Raw genomic sequence first — 27,105 nt, forward strand, 5'->3', positions numbered from 1 at the left:
ACACACACACACACACACACACACACACACACACACACACACACACACACACACACACACACACACACACACACACACACACACACACACACACACACACACACACACACACACACACACACACACACACACACACACACACACACACACACACACACACACACACACACACACACACACACACACACACACACACACACACACACACACACACACACACACACACACACACACACACACACACACACACACACACACACACACACACGCGCACGCGCACGCGCACGCACTCACAAAAGAAAGAACGCCTGCAAGTGCGCTCATCAGGGCTCTCAAAATCGACGTTCGCGTAACTGGCGATGACTATAATTTCCCTTACTCCGAGCGACGAAGCAGTCGATAACGCCGGTCGCGGTCTAAGCTGAGCGCCGGTCTTCTCTAGCCAGGAAAGTTAGCACACGCGTTTAGAATTGGGCGCTGATTCATTACGACACGTCGCCAGTGGACGCTTCGCTTACGCCATAATTCCGGCGCTCCGCATGCGCTCAGTTTCAGTCGCGTGCGGGAAAAAGCGGATTTCTTCGCGCTGCAGGGGACAAAAAATTGAGTTTTTCTTCGTTTTAAAAACTGATATGACATCGTCTTCTTCACGGCATCAAACTCCTGATTGAGACTAACCACCCAGATACGATAATTAAAAAAGTTATTTAGTGGGTTTTTGATAATAACCTAGATAATTAGAATTTTGCAGCATATTGTGCCCGCCATGTCAGAGAGTGTGATCCGACACCATTTTTTTTGCTATATTGAGCCCGATATTTTCAAGAATTTTTCAAAATGTTCGCTGAAACACCCAGTATGTCAGATACATGTATAGTTAGTTTATGGGGGTTTAACGTCCCAAAGCGACTCAGGCTATGAGAGACGCCGTAGTGAAGGGCTCCGGGAATTTCGACCACCTGTGGTTCTTTATCGTGCACTGATATCGCACAGTACACGGGCCTCTAGAATTTCGCCTCCATCAAAATTCGACCGCCGCGGCCGGGATCGAACCCGAGTCTTTCGGGCCAGCAGCCGAACGCCATAACCACTCAGCCACCGCGGCGGCTAGATACATGTGTAGTTATCGACTATTCGGCTATGCCACGAATTTCAGTAAGCATCTCCTTGCTGCTGACTGACATTCTTGGTTCCATTTGTTTTGTTTGCTTTGCCTGCTCCTGCCACGACTGCAGCCTCTCGTTTGTTTCATACATGGCAGCGAAAAGGGAAGGAAATTTAAAGGATTCCAATGATTTCTGAAGGCATTTGTTTCACAGTAATGAAAAATTCATGCACATGTTGCGTTATTAGCCTTTTTAATAATACGCATTATTCTTGTGCTGAAAATTCGCTTTAAAGGTTGGCATTCAAACCTTACAACATTCTCCCACTTCAAAATCAAAGGCCACTGCCAGCTCCACGAAGCGTGACCACAATCTCTCAGCAGCTATGGCTACGACGAAGGCAAGTGTGCCATCTAATACATAAAGCTACTGCTCAGGTTACAAGCCAGACGAGTATCCACATCAACCTGAAGCAGATATGGTACCCCGCAGTTTTCTCTAGCTAAAATATGGCGCTGCGCAGTTTCTAAACTGCTGTGTCCGCTGCTTCACGGATGAATCTTGGAGTCATTGGCTTGAAATTATCCATTATGAACCCTACAGTATATACTGCGTTAGAAATGTTTCTTGCGTTTAAACTTGCAGTCTGCAAAAAGTTTTAAACTGAAACTTTTCGCATTGTATTCGGTAGTTTTCTGGCGAGGGATTTCGCAAAAGTTTGTTCATTAGTGACCCGCCGCGGTGGCTCAGTGGTTAGGGCGCTCGACTACTGATCTGGAGCTCCCGGGTTCGAACCCGACCGCGGCGGCTGCGTTTTTATGGAGGAAAAACGCTAAGGCGCCCCTGTGCTGTGCGATGTCAGTGCACGTTAAAGATCCCCAGGTGGTCGAAATTATTCCGGAGCCCTCCACTACGGGAACCTCTTCCTTTCTTTCTTTCTTCTTTCACTCCCTGCTTTATCCCTTTCCATACGGCGCGGTTCAGGTGTCCAACGATATATGAGACAGATACTGCGCCATTTCCTTTCCCCAATAAACCAATTATTATTATTAGTGCCACGCGCTCAGTGCCGACGCCGAAGCAGGGGAGATGGGCGTCTTAGTACGTACTAAGCACGCAAAAGTAAATGTCTGCCGAAGCGACGTTCCGTCGAGTGGTATTTCACAATATCCATTATAGGGACACATAATATCATCACTTGCGCAGCATAGCGTAGAAACTCCACGTACTAGCGTCAAGTTACTCGTCTGTACTTGTTTATACGCGAGATGTTGTACGCCGCACTAAACCATGCGACGAACACAGCTCTCGTTTGTTTCTGGATTGGAATTTGTCAACCAACTCTTTTCTTACCATTCTACAACATTAACAAGGCTAAGCTATTCTTTTCCATTTAGTGCCCATATATTGAATTACCCAAACAAGACTTATTTCACCTCAGAAATACTAGTGTTGAGGCCAATCAAAGCACCAGTTGTTTTTCTAACAGAAATTGTTAGTATTTTCTTTTTCTGTATTCATGATACCCGACAAAACTGCCGGTTGTTTTCAAGATGAAGACCGGAAGTAGAAAAACAAATTTGAACTCCCCTTTTTTATGAAAGCACAAAATACGCAGCAAACAAATTTTAATCTCGTAATACTACACGTACACTTACCCTCCCAGCATACTATTCCGCTACACAGTAGCTGCCTGTAGCGTTCACCTTGTTTGTCTTTCTTGTTCTTCTCCTGTGACAGGAGTCTTGCGTCCAAGTCTTGAATATCAGTCGCAAAGGAAAGTTCTAGCTGTCGGAAAATAAATGGAAAAAAAAGGAGTACAAAAAGAGAGAGTTTCTCCTGGGCTCCCGCACATAACGGCGTTTTTCCGTATTTGCCGGATTCTTCTCATTTTTGCTCCGAGAAAGCTGTAGGAAGCAATCTACTCCCGTCATGCGAATAAAGATGAGCGTCGAGCACGCCGGGAATAGAATCCCCGGCACAGTGCGAAGATGAGCGGGCACGAGACAATCATATTCAGGCGCGCCCTCTGCCCGTATTCTCGCCTACGGTGAACTGTGTGTAGAATATAGTGAACCGGCGCGGGGAAAAAGGCGCACCACGGCGAGAAGAGGTGAGAGGGGGGAGGGAATTCTCGGTTCAAGTGGGCATAGTGGGTGGCATGGCATCGTCGCTCTCTTTCTGCGCGGAGCAAAGCATTCTAGTCCGCCTCTGCATTCTCGTTCTATTGAAGGGCGCCAGCTCCTCCACATCTGGATGAGAGCGGCATGACGACGCCCGAGCGCCAGGGCGTAGAAGAAAAATCCCGTCGGGCTTGAGAAAGTGAATGGGAACTTAGCGAGGGAAGGAGAGTGGAAGAAGTGAAAAGTTTTCGGCACCCATATCAGCCACCGCCGCCGCGTCGGCGCCCTTACGCAAGCATTCTCTTCCCCCATGGCGGAACGAAGCGCCCGGAGGACGCCGCGAAGGAGAGTGGTGCCCCCCGGTTGCGAAGCGCAGCAATGACGGGTTCACTCAGGAGCTGCGTGAATCGGCCAGGCCTGCGGCACTTTCGGGGATCGCTATAGCGCCCGCGGAGAGAAAGTGTGAGAAAAATACCGCGCGCCAACGTGAGCGCGAACGCGGTGATGATGGGCGGGAATGAAAGTGGCGCATAACGCCTCTTCGAATCTAAATGGGAGGCACTGTGCGACGGTGCTTGCAGAGAGTGTCAGCACTTTTGCGCGAGAGGAAATTGCGCGCAGCTTGGTGCCCACCGGGAACTCGCGCTCAACGCTTCTATGAGCTGGAGCGGCACGAAAGGCCGGGGCCAACGCGTGATGTCCCCGTTGGCGCTGCCTGTCGGTTTGCAGAGCTGGACATCTTGAGTGCCTATAGGGAAACCAAAGGAACGAAAACGAGTGACACATCACCACGTACCCAGCGCTGCACAATGTTCTTGCGCGACTGCGTGTCTCTTTAGCCATGCGACTTCTGCAGTTTTTCATTAATCGAGCTACTGGTATTCATTTTATTGACCACTGGAAAGGACTGCCAGGCCTATAGGTATAGCTGACGCGAGTTTAGTTCTAGCGCGGCAACAGAACTAAAGTAGATGACACTGAATTATGCAATAGTTTTAAAAAGAAACGTACAGGTCAAATATACTGCCTAGCAGCTGCGAGCGTTTAATCTCGCGCCGCGCTGTGTGAAAAGCTCCGTGCCAAGTCGGGACACATGACAAGTGGTCCAACTTAAATGGGCAATGTGTCAGTCAGTGAAGCTAGTCACATACGAATGCTAAAGCGTTTGCAAGTGCACTAGAAAGATTGACTGAGTATTGTAAGAGTACAAATGGCATTCGATGACGAGACAGGTGCACGATTCTGAGAAACCGTTATCCCAGAAGCGCGCGTACCCTCTGTCACAATGCGTCAACAAAGTTTCAGACATTGCTTACCAACATCAATTGGGTGTTTTACAACTGCCACCTGTCGTAGCATTTGGAAAACAACCGACATTTTGGAAGTGCAAGGACAGAGACCTCGCGGAGAGAGAGAGATAGTGTGTAGTTCTTGCTGCACCTTCTGAGAAGCTGGCACTGCATAAAAGGCGGCTATAACGCGAATGGGGCGTAGAGGGAAACTCGAACCGACAGTACAAGCGGCCACAGGGAGCGATTTAAGATCACACGGCAACAGATTTAACAATTCTGGGACCGCAATTGTTGGCATAGCAGCATATTTTTCTTTCTCTATAGGAATGTGCTGACGCAGGGGCTATTTATGAACTCGTAATCTGCCATTCTGTGCGATGCCCTATCCAAGAATTTTAAAGTATGACTGCTGCAGACGCGAAAAGACTGCGTCGTTCAAGCTGATTATATTTGAAGCCGCGAGGTAACGCCCTTATCACTGTGCCGCATTTGTGCGACTTATGCGCGGTGAGAAATGCGGAAATTTTAGAGAAGGGTTAAATTTCGCAGACTGTTGTGCTCGGATTGTAAATTTCACCGATTCTTTTCATTGTACAGCGTCTGCCATTGCACTCCTTCGTAAAAGTTGATGTAAGACGAGACTTCCCCACAGAAAACGCAAGTAAAATGGCTTTTTTCTTAATAATGCCAGCACTGGCCTGAGCTTACAGTTGCAGAAAATAGCTCAGTTTTGAATACGATTGAAGCGATATTCGTTTCGCTAGTCTCATGTGTAAAGCTACGGGAGGACCGAGGCCCCCAACGTCGATCTACCGGAATAATTGAACCTACCTGAAGTCGGTAATTTTACGTTCAGGTGAAAAAAGGAATTGTTGGGTTGAGAGGGTTGATATGGCAACCATTGGAAACCATGGCAACAACGTGATAGATGTTGTTTATGCTTGCACGCACATCTGTGCCGAAATGGAGGCTCTAAGAATGCGTCAACTAAACTGACATATGCATTGCCCGATTATGTTCGTCTGCACTGCGTGCGGGCGCGGCCAGCCAAACGAGGCCAGTGCGCCTTCTTCTCTCAGGAGCGACGTTTCGGGATTCGTCTGCTCACCCATCTAGCCTCCTTATTTTGTGTTTCTTGCCACACTTCTTATTCACTCTTTAGAGGCGCAGTCTTACGCCTCGACGTGGAAGGATTGTTTTGTGCTTGATTCCGCCCTCTGACCATTTTTGTGCGTTTCAGATACGTCGTTAACGAGCTTGATTGTCCGAGCATTCGGTTACGCCTATGTATATGGGCGAAACGCAGTCCTAAAAGTCGCCTGTGCAGACTGGTCCGTAAAGCGCATCTTTTCGATGCTCATCATGTTCGTGCGTCGTATTCCAGTCGGTGATCCGGAGCATCTCTCCAAATCCGTGAAGGAGCAATAAATCTGTCGCGACCAGAGCAATAAGAACACAAGATCTGAATCCATATGGCCCTTTGAAACACGCTCTTGTGTTTCGCGGAACAAGAAAACTTGCTACGGATCGCCGATTGGAACACACCATGAGCTAAACGAAACGCGTGATGCTTACTGAGGACAACCCCAGCAGCAATAGACGCATTAATCGGAGAGAAAACTGGATTCGAAAATCTTCCCACGAGTCGATTCAAATTCATGTCGTCCATACCGGAAAGCACAGGTTACCACCGTTTTGAAATGAATGGTGATTAAGCGAAGCCTCTGGGATCCGCGCGAAAAATCGGAGTTGACGCACTCATTTTGCTTACGAAATTGGCCGGTGGCGGTGCCACCTGTATTTTGTCTCCACGCTTTTTTTTCAGCTTATAAAAGCTCCGTTTGCGATGAGATTGGGCTCTTTTTCATTAGAATTACATAGCCTATCGATGCAGGGTATCTTCATTTGTCCTCGGTGTCCGTTTAAACGTACAGGCTCGTCTGGTGTTAGACACGCACAAGAAAGCATGACGGAATTAAATCACAGCTCCACAGAACGTCACACGAGTGTGAAGTCTACACTATTGCGCATGTACAAAAACTGCAGGAACCGTGAAGCTTTCCGCTCTGCCTGTGCCTGCTCGTTTCTTCGCAAGTACCCAACTATATGGCGAAATGGAGCTTACTCTGGCACTGCTCGGTCATGTACACATGCAAAAAATCATATTTGAGTCATTTTGAGTAGCCCATACAAGCCCCTTGTCATCGCCAAAAAATATTGCGACACAAACACAGGAACATTCCAAGCCACTTAAAGAAAAAAAGAAAACCTCCCGTTTCCTCATCGGAAGTTTCACATTCACGACATAATTCCTATAGTTACTAGTGTAATAAATTTTTGCCGCTTTTATTTATTGCCACGAAATTTATTAGTACGTTAGTACCACTTTTCGTCGGTATTGTGCTCATATCAAGATCAAGGAGATGTCGCCGCATAATTCATCGTAGATCTTCCATTTCATTTGGCTTAGCTACCGCATACACAGCTCTCGACACCAAAACTTCCGTCACGGCCAAAGCGCCACGTATCGCTGCGACTCAAATTTTATTTCCACAAAGTAAAACATATTTGATACCCTGTGACTGTAGCACCCCTTCTCCCGCACTCCTCTGTGTCACTGCATACGCTCGCAGAGGCCGTTTTCCATTTTGCGCAGTGCTTCTACGCGGCGTGCGAAAGGTGCGCGTCGCATGAATTCCGCCGTGGAGACAGCCGACTAGCGTGTAGCGTGATTTGAAATGTTTGGTAGGCGTTGCGGCTTAGTTGATGCTACTCTATAGGGAGCAGCCCTGTCTAGGGGGAAAAAGATATCGTGGCAGAGACCGCACATTGCACATGCCAAAAGAAAAGCGCTCTCCGAGCAAGGCCGGACAGGCAATCATTCCTGGGAATCCGGCAAGCATCACGCCGCGAGAAAATCTCACAGAAGAAAAAGAAGTGGGGGAAGGAGAGGGAGGAGGGACGGGTGAGAGGGGGGAGAGGGACCAAGCAGTGGCGGTGCTCTGCCGGACTCAATGAGAGGCAAACACGACGCCGGCGCGCTTCTTCTCCACCCGCTGCTCCTCTCCGAGGAGACTCGTGTAGTCTCGCAGTCAGAAGCGACCGACTATTCCCGCGCGCGCTGGTTTCGGCGCCGCCGCGCTGCAAGCAAACACAGCGCGAGACAAGCGAGTTCGGCGCCGCAGAGAGCGCGCATGATGAACCCGAGGGAAAACAAAAGCGGCTGCAAATTGTAGGGAAATCCGATTGTGTGCGCACGCCGTCCGAGAGGGGACCTCGGGGAAAAGCTCGCGCGGCGGCCCAGCAGCTGCCGCTAGGGGAGGGGATCTAGGGAGGAAGGCGGTCGGCTTTAAAATTTGATCAGACGTCTCGCCCGCTTTCTCGGCGACCCTCTTGCTGTCGGCCCGGCAGCGTCAGGCAACCGCTGCGCGACGCGGAGAGACAATGGCGGTGGCTATGCTCGCCAACGGAGGTGGGGTCGCCCATTAACAATTCAGTGACCAATTAAGGCCCGGAAAGTGCGCTTGGTGTCTACCCCACTTGCCGGTGCGCGCTCGCCACACCACGTTAAGGGCCTGCACAGAGTCGTGCGCGTCCCGTCGCGTTTGTGCACGCACCCGGGAGAAGAGGAGGCGCGCCGCCGGCTCTGATTCTGCAGCCTGCCGTCATCCACCATCCTTTTACTGTCGCCTCGCGTCTCGCACGCCGCGGACTGCGCTTAAAACCGCCCCTGTCGCGACAGCCTCCGTGCGTGCGGGCATTCCTCTCCAAAAACCGGCGTACGCGCGTATCCCCCCGCTCTCGTTGCTCGGTGGCCCCGAACAATCGCAAAGAAAGGCCTGCTCTGGAGGGAGGGGGTTGCTTGCGGCGCGTGCGCGCTTTCGAGAGGCGCGCACACACAATAATCGCGGCCGGAAGTCATAGCGGCCCGACCCGAAGCGCACACAAATCCAATTTGGTGGGCCATTTGTCTTGCAATGGCCCCCGGAACCTCGCAGGGCTTCCCCGGGGCGCAGGTTGGCTCCCCTGTCGGAGGTTTGAGCGGGTCGTTTAGCCCCCGTGGCACGCGCGGCCCGCGCCGGACTCGGGCTTTTAGCCCCGGTATAAATTATACAGGGGCCCGGCCCGGCCCCGATTGCCGCGTGGGCCGCCGGGCGGCGCGCACCTTTGGCGGGCGCCGAATTCCGAAATCCTTCTTTGCGAGCTCCAAGGTACACACGCGCGCCGTCGGGCCTATTTAATAAAAGCCAGTGAGCGCGGCCGCCCGCGGAGAGGAGGCAGGGGCGCGCGTCCCTCCCGCACTGGCCGCCACTGCGCCGGGCAGCCGCTTAAGAGCACATCGGGCCGATATCGCGGGCCGCCGGACGGTTTGTTGTCTCTGACAGCAACACCCGAGGCCCAGCGGCATCTGGCTGACTCAAAGCCTGCCACCCCCCTTAGCGTGGAAATTGAGGGTGAGAATTACGAGCCGTGTTCTGTTGAGAACAAACGGATCGCGGCCTGCGTGTTTTCCCGCAGATTTATTCTCCGATTCCCGCCGGACGCCTTATATATACTGTTCTCTCGTTTCCGCATTTCTCTGTGCCCCCGACGGCCCCTCCATCTTGAGCCATCTCACTTTTGGCCTCTCGTCCGGTTTTATTCTTTTCCCGCCGCTAACCTCGTTATCTGCTATAGCTTTCACTCCGAGCTTCACGCGCTTTTCGGTAGCAAATCGATGTGCGGGAAGCAAGTAGCAGCAGCGGAAAACAAGCCGGCGTACAACCGCCCCCACCCCACCCCGCGCTTATCCGCCGTGACCTTTCATGCGGCTGCGAACATACCGAAGAGAGACGATGCTTGTGTGACAGGGTTCGTTGTTTTGTCGATACGAAGCGCCTGTCGTATAACATACCGCCGTCGATACGAAACCACGCCCCCCCCCCCCCCCTGCCTCCATAAAATAGCTATTTTTATAAGCCGCGCAGGGAACCCGCCGGTTTCCGAGGTGATCGCAGCGCCATAATGTTTCGCCTGGTGAGCGGAGAAAGAAGTTCTGACCAGGTCGCGCGCGCAGCGGTTTCACGGCGCCCCCTCCTCGAGACTGCCTCTATAGGCATCAGCATCCTCGTGCTGCCGAAGCCACACTTAGCGTGCGTGTGAGTGACTACATGCCGTGTCTGACGCGCCAAACAGAAGAACCTTAGCAGTTGGCCGAATGCCTGTCATTGTTCACAATGTGGTTTCGTTTATGCTGCCACCACTAGTGGCTGTCGGCGGTACCTTTTGGTTACGCAGTAGAGAAAGCGCAGCGCCGCCTGTGCAGGGCAGTATCTTCATTGTTGTACACAAGCGAACAGGCTGGTCGGGGAGTGCTGGAACGGTGTGCAGTGGAACAAATAAAGCGACATTTTAGGGACACTCCACTGTTCATTGCATGGCCCTCGTGAATCTGTCACTTGTAGGCATACATAGGGATGCACTAGAACGCAAGGAGTGTTTGTAAAACCCAGTAATTTCTTTCAAATTCACCTGCGTTTGTTCCGTATAGCATAGGTCGAGCGCACTACAAGCCTGCTCACAGTTGTGCTTTTGTGCTGTGAGGTGTAACGCATTTACAAAAGACATTGTTGGCAGATAAATGACGCATATAACTTTACAGTGAATTTTTTAATGTTTACATATTTTTTATTTTAAAAACTGTGATAGATACGTCAGTGCGGTGTGTGCACGTGGCTTGTACAGCAATGTGGACATGATGTACACTATTATGAGCCCAAGTGCTCTGGATGCGCAGGCGTTGACTCAAAAGTATCCCTACGTCACCAGTCACCTAGTGGTCTGAGAGTAGAACATCCATATCGCTTGAAAAGGAGTGCCACTCCTTGTTCATTCCTCATCTCCTGACCTCACCAGTTGGCTGCCGTTGGCTGCTATATACAGCCAGTGGTGAGGTCCGGTCGCCAACCATCCAATGGCCGGGCCGCTTCGCGTAGACGCTTGAAAGCCGCGGGCATATTTGAGTGACCAATGGCACGGGACCAAATGGACGTGAAATGGACAATGAAAAATGGACGGCTTTTAGAATACGGCCCCTGAAAGCGACAAGCAGCCCACACGACGAGTCGACAAGCTGGCGCGCTTCCCGGCGTATGCCGCCACTCTAATAAGGCACCAGCAACCTACATTTCTTCTCAGATTTTACCAGCAGCTCTCTGCTGCACGCTTCTGGAGCGTTGATTCGTTCCGGGAACATTCTCAAATGTCCGTCCCTTCTTGCCGGAATGGACACGGTGGTACAAAGATGCAACACCTCCAGCAACATAACTTCTGCAGGCGCTCGCGCATCCTAGGCACTGTTGTCCCCGACGGTAAGTCATAGCTTTCAGTTAAATGATGATTAGTTAACTGAAATGAACCAATTAGCTTTAAAATTTTTGGTTTTAAGCCGCAAGATTATACTGAGAAATTGCAGGCTGTCAACATCGAAGGCGAGCCCAGTTTTCAAATTTTCTCAATCGGCATCGGAATACACAAGATAAAAGAAAACGGCTTTGCAAGCTCGTTAAGTTGTCTTTCTGGCGTCGCAAATTGATAAAATGGCACCGCTAAAACTTCTATACTAGAATACAGCTTAAAGTAACAGCAGTTGTTAGCAATGGGCCATGGTTCGTGATGTCCTGCATTTTTTCGCTGTCCAATCACAACAGTAAACGAAATAAGTTTTTTAATGCTTGAGTCTATCAAACAAGCTAGAGGCATCAAAATGCTCGAGCTTAAAATTTTGTCTTATGAATGGATTTTTGTTTAGACAGCAAGAAAAGCTTTAACGACGGGCTTTTTTTTTTCTGCACCGGAGGAACTCTGTGTGGCGGTCCTGAATGTGAACAGAGCTTCACTGCCGAATTGAGCTGTATCCGGCTATAATGCAGCGGTAGCCTAGTGGTTGAGCATCCGCCTCGCATGCGGGAGGTACGGGGTGGTGGTGGTGGAAACATTTATTGCCAAATACGGAGGGGGGCAAACCCTATAACATAGCACGAGGCAACCCTTAGGGGGCTGCCCTTACTGGGCAAAGGACAGCCCTTGGAGGGCTATCCGCTTCAGGGCGTCGGTAATTATCCGGCGCTGGTCAGCAGCAGCGGAGCTGGCCAGGATAGTCTCCCAGTACGACTCTGCCGTGGTTGGGGATGTAGGGTGTGGGAAGGTAGGACATGTGAGAAGGACGTGAAGGAAGTCTCCCGGTTTGACGCTGAGCTTACAAGAAGAACGGAATTGATCGGGGTAGCGGGCATGAAGGAGAATAGGGTACAGAGCAGTTCGGATCTGGAGTCGTCGCCAGTGGGAGGCCTGGGTTAAGGTTAGGGAGTGAGCCGGTGGTGCGTAAACGCGTCCTGTATCTCGGTAGTAGGTAAGAATATCTGAACGCAAGCAGACGCTCCTGGGATGGTGCAGGAGTTCCAACTCCGGCCCGGAAAGTGAGACCTCGGGCGAGGGAGTGGACCTCCTCGTTACCCGGGAGGCCTGAGTGTGCGGGAGTCTAGATAAGGGTTACGAGGTGGGTGGGGTGCCAGAAGCGCAGAAGCCGAGCCGCGGTGCGGGATATCAGGCCTTCGGCGAAATTGGATAGGGCGGATTTTGAGTCGGAGAGAATTTTGATGGCAGAGGTGGAGACGAGAGCGAGTGCAATGGCCGCTTCCTCTGCAATTTCCGATGAGTCTGTGGTGACGGATCCTGATGCGATTAGTCGGGCCTGATTATTAGCGCCGGCGAGAACCATGCGGGAGCCTGACGAGTACGCTGCCGTGTCCACGTAGGCTACCTCGGAACTGTTGCCGTAGAGCTTGTGCAGGGCTTCGGCGCGGGCTGCCCTGCGTTCTCCGTCGTGTTCGGGGTGCATATTCTTAGGGATTGGAAGGATGATGAGATGGCAGCGTAGGTCTGGAGGTAGGGGAACCCCCTCGGTAGGATGGGCGATCGGGGTGATGCCTCGCTGACAGAGTAGAGCGCGGCCTGCCGCGGTACTCGACAGGCGAGTCAGCTGTGCTGTTAGGGTGGCTTCTGCCAACTCCTCAAACGTGTTGTGGGTACCGAGGTTGAGGAGCCGGGTAGTAGAGGTGCTGAGGGGTAGGCGGAGGGCGACCTTCGTGCAGCTCCTGAGGAGCGCGTTCATGCGGTCCCGCTCCTTTTGCTTTAGGGGGACGTAGGGGAATGAGTACGCCGTGCTGCTCGTGATGTACGCATGGGTGAGGCCGAGAGTGTTCCGCTCTCACAGACTCGCGCGCCGATTCGCCACGCGCCGAATGAGACGGATGGCTTGCTGGGCTTGGGTCTTGAGAGTTTGGATGGCGTTGCCATTCGCGCCGTGGGAGTGAAGGACGAGGTCCAGGATACGAATCTTGGAGACCAGGGGAATGAGGTGGTTTCCTAGAGTGAGTGAGATGGGAGGGTTGGAGGGGTTGTACGGCCTAGGGCGGTAGAAGAAGAGTTCTGGTTTGGAAAGGGAGGAGGCTATGCCGCGCGCGAGCGTATGAGTCGATGATGTTGAGGGCGGACTGTAGGTTGTGTTCCATGTCGGCATCACTGCCTCGATTAGCCCACACAGTGATGTCGTCAGCATAGAGACTGAAATGTATGTCGGGTATTTGGGCGACTTAGTGAGGGAGTTGGAGAAGGGCTATATTAAAGAGGATAGGAGGCAGTGCAGCACCCTGAGGAGTTCCCCGCGCTCCCAGTGAGACACCGGACAGCCGGTGGTAGCCCATATGGTGAGTGTGGCTGTTCGTTCGGAGAGGAAATTGCGGGCGTAATTGTACATCCGCGGGCCTACGCCTAGGGCGTGGCGGCCTTCTAGAATGGCTGCGTAGGTGACGTTGCCTTAAGCTTTTGTTACGTCGACGCCGAGGATAGCCTTGGTATCACACGCGGGGGGCGGGGGGCGGGGGGGGGGGTCAAGGATGTGGTGCTTGAGCTGTAGAAATACGTCCTGGGTGGATAAGCCCTGGCGGAAACCAAACATGCACGAAGGCATAAGGTTGTTGTCCAAATACCGGCTGAGCCGGAGAACGTGCTCTTTGAGCTTGCCCACACATGCGTAAGAGAGATGGGACGGAGGTTGGCGTGGAGAAATGGTTTGCTGGATTTGGGAATAAAGATTACTTTGGCGTCTTTCCACTGAGGTGGGAAAGTGCAGCGCAGGCAGCATTCGTTGAAGTAGTCGGCTAGGGCTTTCACGGAGGGGGAATCGAAGCTGTAGAGTGGCTTGTTGTGCACTCCGTCGGGGCCAGGAGCTGAGGACGCGTTGAGGCGCCGAAGTTCTGCCCTCACTTCCGCCTCGCTGATCGGTTGGTCGAGAAGGTCGTTGGGGGAGCCTGTGTAGTCAGGGTGGTCTGCGGAGGGATATGCGGGGAAGTAGAGATCACGAAGTTCCTCGAGGAGTTCCTGCGGGGAGGCCTCGGATGTGTGTATGAACTTTATGAGGTTGTATTTCTGGAGTCGAATCAATGAGATGGTGGAATAGGTTCTAGTTCTGGGGCAGGCTCATGTTGCCGTCCAGCCTGTTACAAAGGGATTCCCAATTTTGGCGCGACAGAGTTGCAGCATGCGTTTCAATCTCCTTGATGAGGAGGGCCAGCCGGCGTCTGAGTGTTCTATTCCAGCGCTGACGCCGCCACCTCCGTTGCAGACCCGCCTTGGGCTCCCATAGGTGAACAAGATGGGAATCCATCGCGTCTGCAGGGCAGTCCTCTGGGAGTTGGCGAATCACGGCGCGGACGTCACGCTGGAGTTGGTAGCACCAAGTAGCTATGTCTGAGATGGTGTGTAGAGTTCGGGCTGCTCGGGAGGTGTGGAACGAGTCCCATTTCGTGATGGTAGCATCACGAGAGGGTCTACGTGTTGGGCCTGCTTGTAGGAGAATCTCGATAATGTAGTGATCACTACCCAAATTATCCTGGGTGTTACACCATGCAACGTGAGGGAGGCGGTGGGTGAAGGTGAGGTCAGGAGTAGTGTCTGCGCAGACGCTGTTCCCGGCGCGAGTAGGGTTGGTGGGGTCTGTGAGAAGGGAGAAGCCGGCCTGCTGAGCTGCGAGCCATACCCTGCGCCCCTTCGAGGCTATGTGCGGGGCGTTGAAGTCCCCTACAATCAGGAGGGGGCATTTGTGTGCGGCTCGCTTGGCAAGCGTGAATAGTCGGTCGATGTCGTGCCGCAGGCACTTCGGGTGGCTGTAGACGTTGAGGATGAAGCGACTAGTATTCCGAGTGCGCTGCTGCACGAGTTCGGTGATGAGATGATCTATTTCGGGGACTTCTAAGGGGTAGGAGATAGTAGTGAGCGCACGGCGTACAAGAAATGAAACCCGAGGGGGCGTAGGAGAAAAGGGGACGATGGGCACGTAGCTGGGTAGGGTGAAGGGATTGGAGGGCTCTTGCAGCGCAAGCACGTTGGGGCCGTCCGCCCGAGCTAGGAACTGGTAAAGCAGCCCCCGCTTGGAACCAAAGCCTCGAAAGTTCCACTGCCAGATGGTGAGGCTAGTGCGTGGTCTCGCCATCACTGAAGCTGTAGTTTGCCGTGGAGGAGTTGGAGACGGTGTGGAGCCGGGCTTTCTTTTTAGGCCGCACGGCAGCAGAGGCTGTCGTGTGGCGAGCCTCTTGCTCCTTAAATCGCTCGTCAATTTGGCGAGCAAATTCGTCTAGACGGGTAGTGAGATTGGCGAATTGATTTGTGAAGGCCTGGATGGCCCTGAATTCTCGCCTCCATGAGTTGTTCGAAATTGGGAGGCAGGGCTGGCGTACCCTTGGTCGGGGTTGGTATGGTCAGGGAGGTAGCGGGTGTTGCGGCCCGCTTCTTGGCCGGCGGTTTGCGAGCAAGGAGAGGTGGCGGTCGAAGAGTGCGGGTAGGAGCGGCCGGGGCCGCTGGTGCCGCGGTAGGGGTTTTGGCCTGCTGGTGGGCATGCAGCGGTGCCTGGATGCGGAGGTTGGTGGTTTGGAGGGAGGTGAGCTGCGGGCGGACACGCAGCAGCTCTTCATAGAGGAGGTTGGCGGAGTCCTGAAAAACGACACCTGCCCAGCTCACCTCACTGGTGCAGCGGCCGGGTACCTGGGCAGGTGGTCTCGGTGGGACTGGGGGTGGTGGTGGCCGGGTTCAAGTCCAGGAGCGGGGCTCGGCCTTGGGTTTGTTAGGGCTGGCTGCGGCAGGCTGCAGCACCGGAAAGGACGTCGATGTGAGCTTCGGGGCCTGAGGCTTGCGGGTCGTGGAGTGGCTGCGGTGTTGGGGTGGAGCCTGACTGGTGGGAGCCTGACTGGCGTTTGCCTCGGCGGTTCGCTTGGAATCCCAATACCTCTTTTTGACGAGGTATGCGGTGCGGAAGCGCGCCTTTTACGGTCTGTCCGCCATCAGGTGTGCTTTACCGCAGACCTTGCATTGCGGCGTGCAGGAGTGGTCCTCAGGAGGTTCGATTGTGTCGCAGCCGGGCACACATCCACATGGTGGCTGAGTGCACCGCTGTTACGGCAGTGCTCGATCTTATTTTTGAAGAGGTAGCACGTATAGAGTACTGAGGAGTAGTAGATGTGCTTGGGCACCCAGTCTTGTTCGAAGAGGATGATGATGGAGTCTGTCGAGCCCATGCGTCTAAATTCGAGGATGGGAGGGTTCCGTTTGTGACTGAGACGGTCCTTGATGTCTTCGTATGAGCGGTCGAGAGGGACCCCGTGGACCACGCCGCGGCCGCAGTCCTCCGGTGCCGCTTGGTAGGAGTATATGTCTTAGGCGGTGCCTTTGATCAGTATGGACTTGATGTCGAGGGAGTCTGCGCTGCGGGTCGGCAGTGTTGATGAGGATGAGATCTTGGAGGGTGTTGATGATGACTGTGTCGGTCCGAGGCGGGCTGCTTGCAGAATGACATCGCCAAGCACAACGCCGTTCACGGTCGGAAGGTTGAAGCCGCCACGGGGACGGAAGATGAGCTTATGGTCGTCGATGGGGGGCTTGAGGTGGCGTAGGGAAGACAGTTGGGGCGGCCGGGGCCGGCGCCCGGCCGGGGCTTGAGGCAGATTCGAGTAACGGTGAGAGGGGATTTGCGACTGGAGCTTCGCTTGTCGTGCGCTGATTGCCAGCCGTTAGTAGAGCTAAGTTCCGAAGGAGGTATGTCTTCTCCTTCAACTATAATGAGTTCCACGCCGCCGTCGAGGCGCCGACGCGCCGGTGGTTCGAGCGCGAAGCTGTGTCTCTAGCGGCGTTCGATATCGGCGGCTGCTGCGCCGCGAAACTTACCCTCAGCGCAGCGGGGTGATGAAAAGATATGAATTTGCCTCTTGATGTGTGGTCAAATCGAGAAAGGTTGGTATGGGCAGGTTCCTGACGAGAAGCGGAGGCTGATGACACTAGTTTCTGATGGCTGGGGTGAGTAAATCCGGTCGTAAAGGACAAAGTTTGCGGAGCGCATGTAAAGCGCGTCCCCTCATCCGGCCTCCGAACGCCGTTCGCCGGGAGGTACGGGGATCGATCCCTATGTGCCGCCGGGTACCCACCGGTGATACAATGAGCACAAGCTTTCCCCTGGTCGGGTGTTCGGCATACTCAGGGTGAAAAGCTTGGAAAATGGGTCCTTGACACCACCTTGAGCAAGACGAAAATACCTTGTGCCATGGCGCTCTTTGGCCGCAAATACCCTTGAGCCACAAAAATTCACTATTACCATATATGAGTAGAGAAGCAATTTGTGTATTTTATGATGAAGAAGATTTAACGCAATTTAGGTGACGATACTAAGCGCAGCGACGTCATTTTATATATGCACAACATGGGAAAGCCAACTGAAGGAACTTTCAACAACGTATTTTTACGCTTAATACTTCTAACTGCCTTGTCGATTCAGATAATTTAAAAACTGGGCTCGCCTTCTATGTTGAGGGCCTTTAATTTCGCAGTATAATCGTGCGTTATATAGCAAAAATTAGTAAAGTTCATTACTTATTTACTTGTTATTAATTGTCTTTTAATTTAACTCTGTGACGTATATAATGTCCGTCTTGCTGAACAATATACAAGCACAGACAGGACCGACGTTTCTCTCAAGTATAAAAAAAAATCTGCGGGAAATAAAGTAACCCGGTATAGACAGGCTTCTGCTAGCAGCTAGACATCATGTAGACCAACACATTTTTCCTCAATTATGCTCGTCTGGAATCATTCTCGAATTTAAACGGAATCATTACACGTCATGCATACCGTCTGCGCTCACTTTGTGGCGCGGGTCTCGAATAATCTTAAAGCAAACCCCGAAAGCTTGCGTCAAATCGACTGCATATTTCACGCAAAGGGATCGCTCTTTTTTCTCTTTCGCGAGCGCACACGGGTCCATACTTGTGTTTATAACAAATCGCACAATATATCTATTATTTTCTTTAACTTGAGTAAGCCCAGTAACAAGTTCGCAGACCTCTAGTTGCATCATTACGTTCGCCTTACCGACGCTGTGAGGCAGCTGGAGCTTTGCGCACTTCCGGTCACTGCGTACCTAGTTACGCCGTGGAAGGTGTCAATGGCTGCCACGACCGTAGCGACGAAAAAGCACCTCCTATTCAATCGGTCATTTGCTGTAGGCGGCTTCTTTAGATGTTACTACAGGTGGTCAGCGCAGTGAATCGGCCTTTGTCGCGATCTAGTATACTAGATCGTGACAAAGGCCGCCAATACCAAATACACTCATGCGCAGTATGACGAGCCTCACGTTTTCAAACAGGCGCAGCCTGTGGTAGATTTTGCGGTCTAATGTACTGTAGCGGCTTGATCTTGGGTAAACACCTTCACCTTTAACATTAAATTTTTGCTCCCCAGGTGCATATATTTTTTTCATAGCGAGTGAAAGGCTGCTTAGCGCTGCAGCGTGCTCATATTGAGCATTACTTGGTTTTTCACCTGCACGCCAACCAAAAAACGAAGACGAGAAAGACGATAAGGGGGAGCAGGTTGTCGATTGTTCATCTCAAAGTTCATGTTTTGATGCGTACATACCAATAGTATTGTTCGGGTTTAGCTATAGACTAGATAAAGCGTGGACTTGGCAGGGTGAAAATAGAACAGTATATTAAACAGCACGCCCGGATACCTATCTCCCATCGGCTGAGGGTAGTTAACCTGTTATCTTAGGGCTTCATTTTCGGCAGGCAGCCATTCTGCGAGGAACGAGGCTCTAACCCTGTTTGTGAAAAACTTGGCCCGAATTAAAAATTTGGAACAAAAACCTGGCTTTACCAGAAAGCGAAAGATTCTGAACAACAGACATGTACTGCCGTCAGCATGCTTAACACGAACGCTCGAATGAGCGTCGTGCACTGATACTATACAGCCCCTGAGCGCTGGGCGCTGAGCTCGAGACCATGCTGCGCGGTGTGTTTGCGGCGGTTGGGGACAGCTCGTGCCCTGCTTCCACTCCAACGCTGTCTCAGACCCAGCGACCGACGCCCAGCTGCGCTAATGTCAGTCAGAGACACGCGCTCGAGTGTTTATGTTAAACGTGCTGACGGCGGTACTGCTTATTCAAATTGGATTAGGAGCACTCGGAGATGTACAGGCGCGTACCACGTCACGCAATAGCCCATTTCGACATAATAAATGTCAAATGCAGCAAAGTACGGATTTTTCTTTCGTTCCCCACCTTTTGACCCCTCGCTTTTTATTCATCTCCTCTTTATCCTCAGTATGTGCTTCCGCTTGCGCTTTCGCATGCTGCATAGTTCAAACTGTGCTTCGCAGCTCATTTCGCTCGCCTTCGCGCGTGGATCTGGTGAGTAGTTTTCTATGGTGTGCCGGTTCAAGTCAAAAGTGCTGTGCTAAGCTGCATTCGGAGGAGGCTTCTTCGCGAAAGCTCAAAACAGTGAAGAATCGAAGTTCCACTTGCTTTCTAGTTTAATGATGAGGAAATATCGCTATACTATAGCACGTTATGCGAAATTCCACAGGTGTACTTTGCTGCATACCACAGTTGACGAAACCAAGATGGCGAAGCTGTCGCTAGAAGGGTCGCTAGAAAGACTGGCACCAAGAGCGTGGACATGAAGTGTTGAGCGCATACTGGAAGGATTAAACAAAAAGCGGCGCCGTCGCGCTGGGACTGCCTGAGGCGCGTGGTCCGCCACCTTGTTTAGATCAACTGGGCCTTGCGAAAAAGCCTGCTGGTGGAATTTTACGTGACGTCCTCAATGTGGCAGTAAAAAGCAAAGGCGCCAGGCATCGGCTGCGCATGTAGCTTTATGAAAGTGCATTCGCTGACTCTTATCTTAATTAAGCACGTGAACTGCCATGTCGCGTACTAAAGGTGCCTTCCTCTTGTGATATTGCTTAATTAAAGGCTAGCAAAACGCTTCGCTTTGCTTCATTCATTTATCGGCGATTCAATTTGTGTCACCAATGTCATCATTCTCGTCACTGTCGTAGTCTTTATCAGTGTAATTACCACCGGTCATGGCTGTGTAGTCCCTAATTGCCCACCCGCTTGATATGCATAATTGAAATGCCCTCCTTCTGTTACAATGACCTCACCGTTGTCGGTCTTGGACAGTAACGCCCGCCTTCTGAGTGTTCCTGCTTCCGGTGCAAAATCAAAGGCGTATCTCGTTTTCTACGCTGCATTCGCTGGAACCGCTAGAAGACTTCTGCGCCCAGTGGCTCTGGTGTCATTGCCTTTTGCTACTCGGCACGTATCAGTGTTGGTTGCTCATCTTCACAAATTACGCATCTGTATTATACCTTCACGCGGTGCTTCTATGCAACGGAAATTGCACAGACCTATTCGGGGCCTTTTTTGAGGGCTTCGAAGTTAGTTTGGCACGTGGCGCCTTCGCTCCAGCTGACATTCTTTCCGTCTGTCGGTAATACTGCTACGTACAATAGGGCCTGTCTCTACCATTGCCTCGTTTAACGCGAGGTAATTGGTAGCGGGGTAACTTTTCGTGCATGTTGCATGTCTTCAACTTTTTGGGCTAGATTTTATAACGATCTTCACTACGCATTAAAACAGTTAACGCATTAAACAGTAAACGCATTAAACTACTAGGTGCCAAAACTCATCCTTTCCCTATTCGGTGAGTAACTTGGGCGACATTCTTCTTGGATAGCATTAACCTTAGAACGTTGTTCACCAGAGAATTTTTATTACGTAAACCTTCGTGACGGCTCGAGGCTCAGAAATCACGCCGATGCAAGCTAATCGTCACCTAACTAACATTCTTATATTCCTTAGAAAATTTAGTGGTAGCTGGCGCTGAACCTCGACATTCAAAGCTTTTCAAAATGTTAATGATATTAACAAAACCTGCATCCATTCTGTTTTTGCTGAAATGTAACTTCTCAATGCGCCGCACACATGCAAAGCCTACTTTGAGCAAAGTTCTGTGTTGAAAACTTGACTACTGGGTGAAAATATCAGAGTCGTTTATTGGAAATTCGGAACCGTGATAACAATCACCTATCACCCTCCACCGCCTTAGTTCACCACTTCGTTAAACCGGTATCGCTATAAAAGGGCACGCACGCTTTGTCTCCATATATTTAGAAATAAAGCTTTCGCTTGCTCAAATAATGATCCCTCTCTACTTCAATAAATTCAGCCGTTTAGACTGATAGAGAATAGCTTTTTGGCCAACTTAACTTTGTTTACTGATTCATAATTTCTGCGATCTGATTACGTAAATTCTGAAAAATAAACATACCATTCTCGGAAATTCTGGAGCACAGTAAGAGGAAACCCCAGTAGAATCATGCGTTGCATTGGACACGCTCCTTATGATCAGTGTTAAAACACACATTTAGGCGTATTATAAATCTAATACACCCTGGAGAGCCTCCCAAACTACATGGAAAAACATCATTACTGCAGTTTATAGATCCAGCCTCGCCCCGGTCAGATTTGTTGAAAGAGCGACTAACCGCCACAGGCACTCCAGGATTTATGCTCCGGAGCAGGACAGTTTTATTTCACTGCAAATATTCTGAAAAAGCTGCATAGCTTTCCCGTATCGACGTGCTTAAGTGCATGTTAAGGATAAATTGCTCTCTTAATTGAAAGTTTGACATTATGACCTCGCTTTAAAATTTACTTTTACCTTACCGGGTCGTTGCGGTAGTTGCATTAAAAGGCTGCCCCACATAATGAACGACACTTTCCTCTATAAGACAAGCGCCGCCATGAGTTGCCTTGCCGTCTGCATAGTTCTCATATCGGACGCCAATAACTGGCAGATCGCTTTGCAGCATGCTATCTTTTAACCCTTTTATAGCCACAATTAAAGGCCAGAATGACAGTACTACTTGAAAACGGGCACACTGCGCTGCTTTGAAGTTTAAAATTTGCCTTACCTTGGTGCCGAACAAAGGTACAAAAAAACATTTCTTACTGCCAATTTAACCAACACACGCTTTCTATTCTATCTTTTTCTAGCTCTATAAATATAAAAACTTATGAAGCGGCTACGAATTGAAACTTCAGAAAGCCCGGCCGTTGCATCTTGTTAATTCGCATGACCCTACTTAATGTCAGTAGCAGACAGTTCAAATCTCACGTTTCTGGCTGTGCGAAAGAAACCGCCCACGTGACAGTGACTAGAACACAGACTTGCAGTGCTGTTTTTTTTATTTTTAAGTTGCATTTCCAAGCCCACGGGACGAGCGCTGGCTATTCATGGTCACAGTGTAGTTGTGGTCGCAATGTGGTCACCGAGTCGCAAAGTAGTCGACGGCACAAGACGTCTCCCAGCCAGGAACCGCACTAACGTCAGTATGGCTTGGAAACATAATCTAAATAACGGCAGGTTTTGCAGGATGCAAGTTTAGAAGGTCACCCCTGTCGAAACAATGTAGTATACAAAACCGCCCGCAGCTCGCAGCGTAGCTCATTCCAACTTACCTCTTCCATCGCGTGCCCTCGAAGCGAAATTTGGAACGCAATGTTAGTGACTAAATCGCGCATTCCGGCTACTCGCAAAGCGCACTGCTTTGTCCTCCCGCTCGGCAACGGGTGCGGCGGGCCTGTGCCGCCCTGTCACGGCCGCAGCCGCCGCCGCCGGGAGCGTATGTCGTGCCCGCGTGGGCGGCTTGACTCATCGCGGGTATCGACGTTGACGCAGAGTGGCCGGCGCACCCCAGGTTGTGCGGTGGCCGCCGCCGAGCAGGACAAACAACGGGAGTCCAGATCCGTTAACCGGATTACAAGTCGCAATTTGCGCGCGCTCTCTCTCAACCCCGGGAACCTCGGGAAAGATTGAATTTCAGCGCGGCCCTTGGAACTTGATTCAAAGGAACCTCGCTGCTGCTGGTGCTGTCGTTGCCTTGGGGGATTTTGACCGCACACACTCAAGCGGAGAGACAGGGACGATGTGCCGCGCACCTTCCCCTCTTCCTTGGCCTCTCGTGTCTTGCCATGCTCTTGCTTGGTCTGCCCCGCGCCCTTGCTGCTGAGAGCGATTGTTCCACGACAGGCGCGATGTGAGCGTGGACCGCGTTTCTGGCAGGTCTCTATAGTGACCGTCATGACTTTGTTTGCCTGCCTCTCGCGCGTGGGGCCCTTTGGATGGAAGCCATGATTACGGGCGTCATCCTTTGTTTTTCTTTACTGCTTTTCTTGGGGCACGTGCGGGAATTAAGTTGAAAGTCATTGCCCTATAGTGGCCGAAGAAAAGAATGAGAGCGTGATCGAGGAACCTCCACTGGCAGAAGCTTTCGACGAACATCAAGATAAAGAAAAGTGACAAAAAAATGCCGAAGAGGATAGCGCTTTGGCATTACCAGAAGACAGAAATTGGTAAAAAATTGGTCGGGAATGAAAGCCGTAAGTTTTTTTGTTATTAAACTAAATAGAAACTTTTAGGGCGTGAACAATTGGTACGCCGACGATAATTTTGCTGACGGGTGTTATTACGCAGCTGATAAAACCGCATGAGGACACCTTACATACAATAAATTAGTTTAATGAAGCACAATAGCTGTAAAAAACTGTATACGCTTTGAAATATCTGTATAGACACAGGTAATTACAGCGGTTGCAGCGGAATCTCAACAACTGCTGAATATCAACAAAACCTAGTGTCAATGGAACTGCGACACGAAAATATACTGGTGCTGAACCTTCTCGAGAAGAGTGCTAAAGAAAGGCGTTGGATAAAACTAAGCAATAAAGTCGGTATGAACTCAAAGACGTCATAGCCTTTGAGCCAGCATGAACGCAAATTCCAAATAACATTTCTTTTGTGTGCGTATGTGTGGTGCCAATGGCAATTCTCAAATGCACTGGGTCGTTATTGCTTAAACTAGTGTAACTGAAGATTCCTATTTTCTTGAGGCAGTGAAATTGGAGTGCAGCACAGGCCCCAGCGCAACTTTCAGCAAGTTGGAAGCGGAGGTTTCGATAGCAAAGGAAGCGCCTTCGCACCTTAGCAGCCGTACTGGAAGCATTGCGGTCCGATTTGCATAGCTATATGGCCATTTTCCTGCATAAATTTGCGCATAGGAATTGTTGCCGCAGCAAGCTAGAAAGAAAGGACATACTTATTACTGTTCAACGCACATCTCAAGCTACTCGCGGGTGCGCACGCGCATAATTGCGACAATTATTGCAGAATGAGAAAAAGTGCAAACTTTGGTTCAATAACTGCATCACAATATTTATGCTTGAACAGTTTCGGCGAAGGCTGCATAGCTGTAGCAAATAATGGCGCGTATTCTAAGACGATGATCGAGAGAAATAAAATAAAAAGCTAATATCACGTTTTGTATAGTGCGGTACGTCTCAATGGCAGCACCGTGTATACTTGTGAGACAAGGTGTGCACTTTAGAATGTGTTGGTGGTTCGCATTCTATTATCTTTGTTTTCAGCTGATGGAGGTTAGGGCCTGTACGTACTTCTCCTTGAATAACCGGCGACTCTTCGCATGCGCGATCTCTTCAGCGACCTTCAGAAAATGTGAATAGAATCCTTTCATACATCAAGCATAGCATGAAAGCTATAGGAACCGAGTTAATGAAGCCTAATAAGGGTTTATGTATTGTGTGTGTGTTGGGAGGGGAGGGTGGGTTGGAAATATTAGGTTGAATAAACAGAAATATGCGCAGGCGCTATAGCAGAATATAATTGTATTGCAGTTTGGTGAAAACGAAAACAGTAATATTGCCGTCAACTCACTGACGTGCTCAGCAATTTAAGTGCAGATTGGTTTATAGGTGCAGATTGGTTTGGCTATTTATGACAAAGAGAAACGACCACTGGATTATACTACCTAATAGCTATACTTTAGAGAAAGTGACATATCCAGGTCTTTATACTTTTTCTTGGGAATGCATCTGCATTTATCGAGAAATTATCGCTTATTGAAACGGCCTGAACTGTTCTGCTGAGAGGTAATTCTGCATGAGAGCCATTGTCTTGTGCCTTTATTCACTCAAGAGAAGCATTTAAATACTCTGCTGTGAGCCACAGGATCTAGCATTACTCCACAGTGCCTGTCCATGCACTGCTGGGCTAATTCTGGCAGAGTGAAGCGCAGAGATCGGCTTCGCTATGCGCATAAAAAGTCCGTTGAACTGTCGCGCACTTTTGTGCTACAGGTTTTCCCGAGTTCGGGAAAAAAAACAGAAACAGGGGAAAAAAAAAATCAGAAACCCGCCAGGAAGATAAATGCGCTTCCTAAAAAAAAAAAAACTAAGCAAGGACGCCGACGAGCCAGAGGTAAAATGCGCGCGATGAATAAACGAAGGGACAGCGCAGCGTTAACGGCGGTGCGTTGCGCGCGAGATTGGAGAACTCGTTGATGAAGGCGGAGAGAGCCCGCTCATCATCATAATCATCACCGCGGAGGCGTCATTAGCCGTCGAGGGCCGCTGATTAGCGAACATGCAAATGCACCGCGCTGGATTTCGGACGGCGGCGGAAAGTATATGCAAAGACGAAGCGAGGAGTGCGCGAGAAGGGAGGCCGGTCATTTGCATGCAAGTGCGCTCGGGAATTGACCCGCGCGTTTCGGTGCCCGCAGCTGCAACCCCGGACCCGAGCGACGGCTCTCGCCGGGCAGGAGCGAGAATCTGCCGAGGTTCGGCGCAGGCCCTGCCGCTGCTGCCTCGACATGGGAGGCAGGAGGCCCCCACTCTGCAGACGCGACGCGAATCCGGCAGTGCTCATGCACACCGCGGGGGCGCTATCTAGGCTGAGGAATCTTTGAGGGCTTGTATAGAAATGAAGTAGTTGCCGCCAGTAGGGATACACTAAACGTATACATGCACAATGCGCACAGTCTTGTTTTTTTTTTCTTTCTCTTTCGTAATGACAGTGAAAGTTGCTTGTGGAAGCGCTGATTTCTACACTTCCATTAAGTGCTGAGTCAGTTGCGAGACTACGAAAACGTTTAGAAAACGCTGGAAGAGAGAGAGAGAGAGAGAGAGAGAGAGAGAGAGAGGGAGAGAGAGAGAGAGAGAGAAAGAGAGAGATGAGAGAGAGAGAGAGAGAGAGAGAGAGAGAGAGAGAGAGAGACGAGAGAGAGAGAGAGAGAGAGAGAGAGAGAGAGAGAGAGAGAGAGAGAGAGAGAGAGAGAGAGAGAGAACCATGTCAGCGCCTAGCAATGCCTGTGTTGCGGGGAAAAAATGTGTACCAACGGTGGAATGTTTCCATTTGCGGGTTTTTCTCATATTCTTTGCTTTAATTTTTATTTTCGCTTTCTCTGTCCAGCGGTCGTGTCGGCATACTGGTGCGTATGTGGCTCTAAGTATTTAACGCTCCTGAACAACACAGCAGCTAATAGCAGCCGTCGTGAATCTTCAGACGGTGTAATCGTCGGATTATGTTCCTTGACAACTTGTTCGCGGTGGCGTACCTTGGGTTAAAGTTAAACAGGCTGAGAGCTGACATCGGTAAGATACGTGAGAAGAACGTTGGCTATTCCCTGACAGCTGCAAGAATATGGCGTTTGTAGCAAAGGCTCCCGGTTATTACTTTAGTGCACGTCTCGACCCAGCAAACGGGAGTACAGTTTGACAAAACTCACACCTGCACAGAAGAGCGAAAATTGAATCCTTATAGTACAGACTAGAAAAAGGGGAGGGAAACATAAGCCCGCTGACCGAAGTTTCGTCAAAGGTACTCTTGTTCTCATTCAAGATTGTGCATCACTACACAGAAGCTATTTTGATGACCGTCCGCTGTCAACTTGTACGTACCTGGAGCTCCTTGCGGACAGTTTCAGTCATATTGAAGCCAGATATAGCGAAAAAAAGACACGAAACAATCTTTAGACCCTCTGTTATACAGTGCCGACATGGCGGGTAGCTTGTTCTGTCCCCCGTTCTTCTGCGTCATATTCCCGAACGAACGTCAAAAACTGTTTCTCCAGCGCGCCGAGCCTGCAGGCCGCAAGCAAAGCTAAGCTAACGTTCTTTGGCTCGATCAGAAATAATCAAGCTTTAGCTGTGCTCTCTGTGCTCCTTCCTACGCGACACGTTCGGCTGCCACAGCTCATATGACCTATGACCTCTGGACGTCACTACCTTTCATTCCTACCCTCCTTCACATCCTTGTCACTCAGAAAGTGTTTGATGTTCACGGTTTCGTACGGTCAGCA

At 50.7% G+C, this 27,105-nt stretch overlaps 1 protein-coding gene and 1 non-coding gene across 2 annotated transcripts in view; one reads left to right on the top strand and one right to left on the bottom strand.

Moving 5' to 3' along the window:
• The window catches only part of LOC144115602 (uncharacterized), a 96,473-nt gene that overhangs the window by 52,687 nt on the left and 16,681 nt on the right, over positions 1 to 27,105 (top strand). The gene's annotated exons all lie outside the window — the stretch shown is intronic.
• Positions 1,034 to 1,105, bottom strand: TRNAS-GCU (transfer RNA serine (anticodon GCU)). The gene has a single exon. It is a non-coding gene; the product is annotated as a tRNA-Ser (tRNA).

This window comes from Amblyomma americanum, chromosome 1, assembly GCF_052857255.1.
Source record: "Amblyomma americanum isolate KBUSLIRL-KWMA chromosome 1, ASM5285725v1, whole genome shotgun sequence".
Lineage (NCBI taxonomy): Eukaryota > Metazoa > Arthropoda > Arachnida > Ixodida > Ixodidae > Amblyomma > Amblyomma americanum.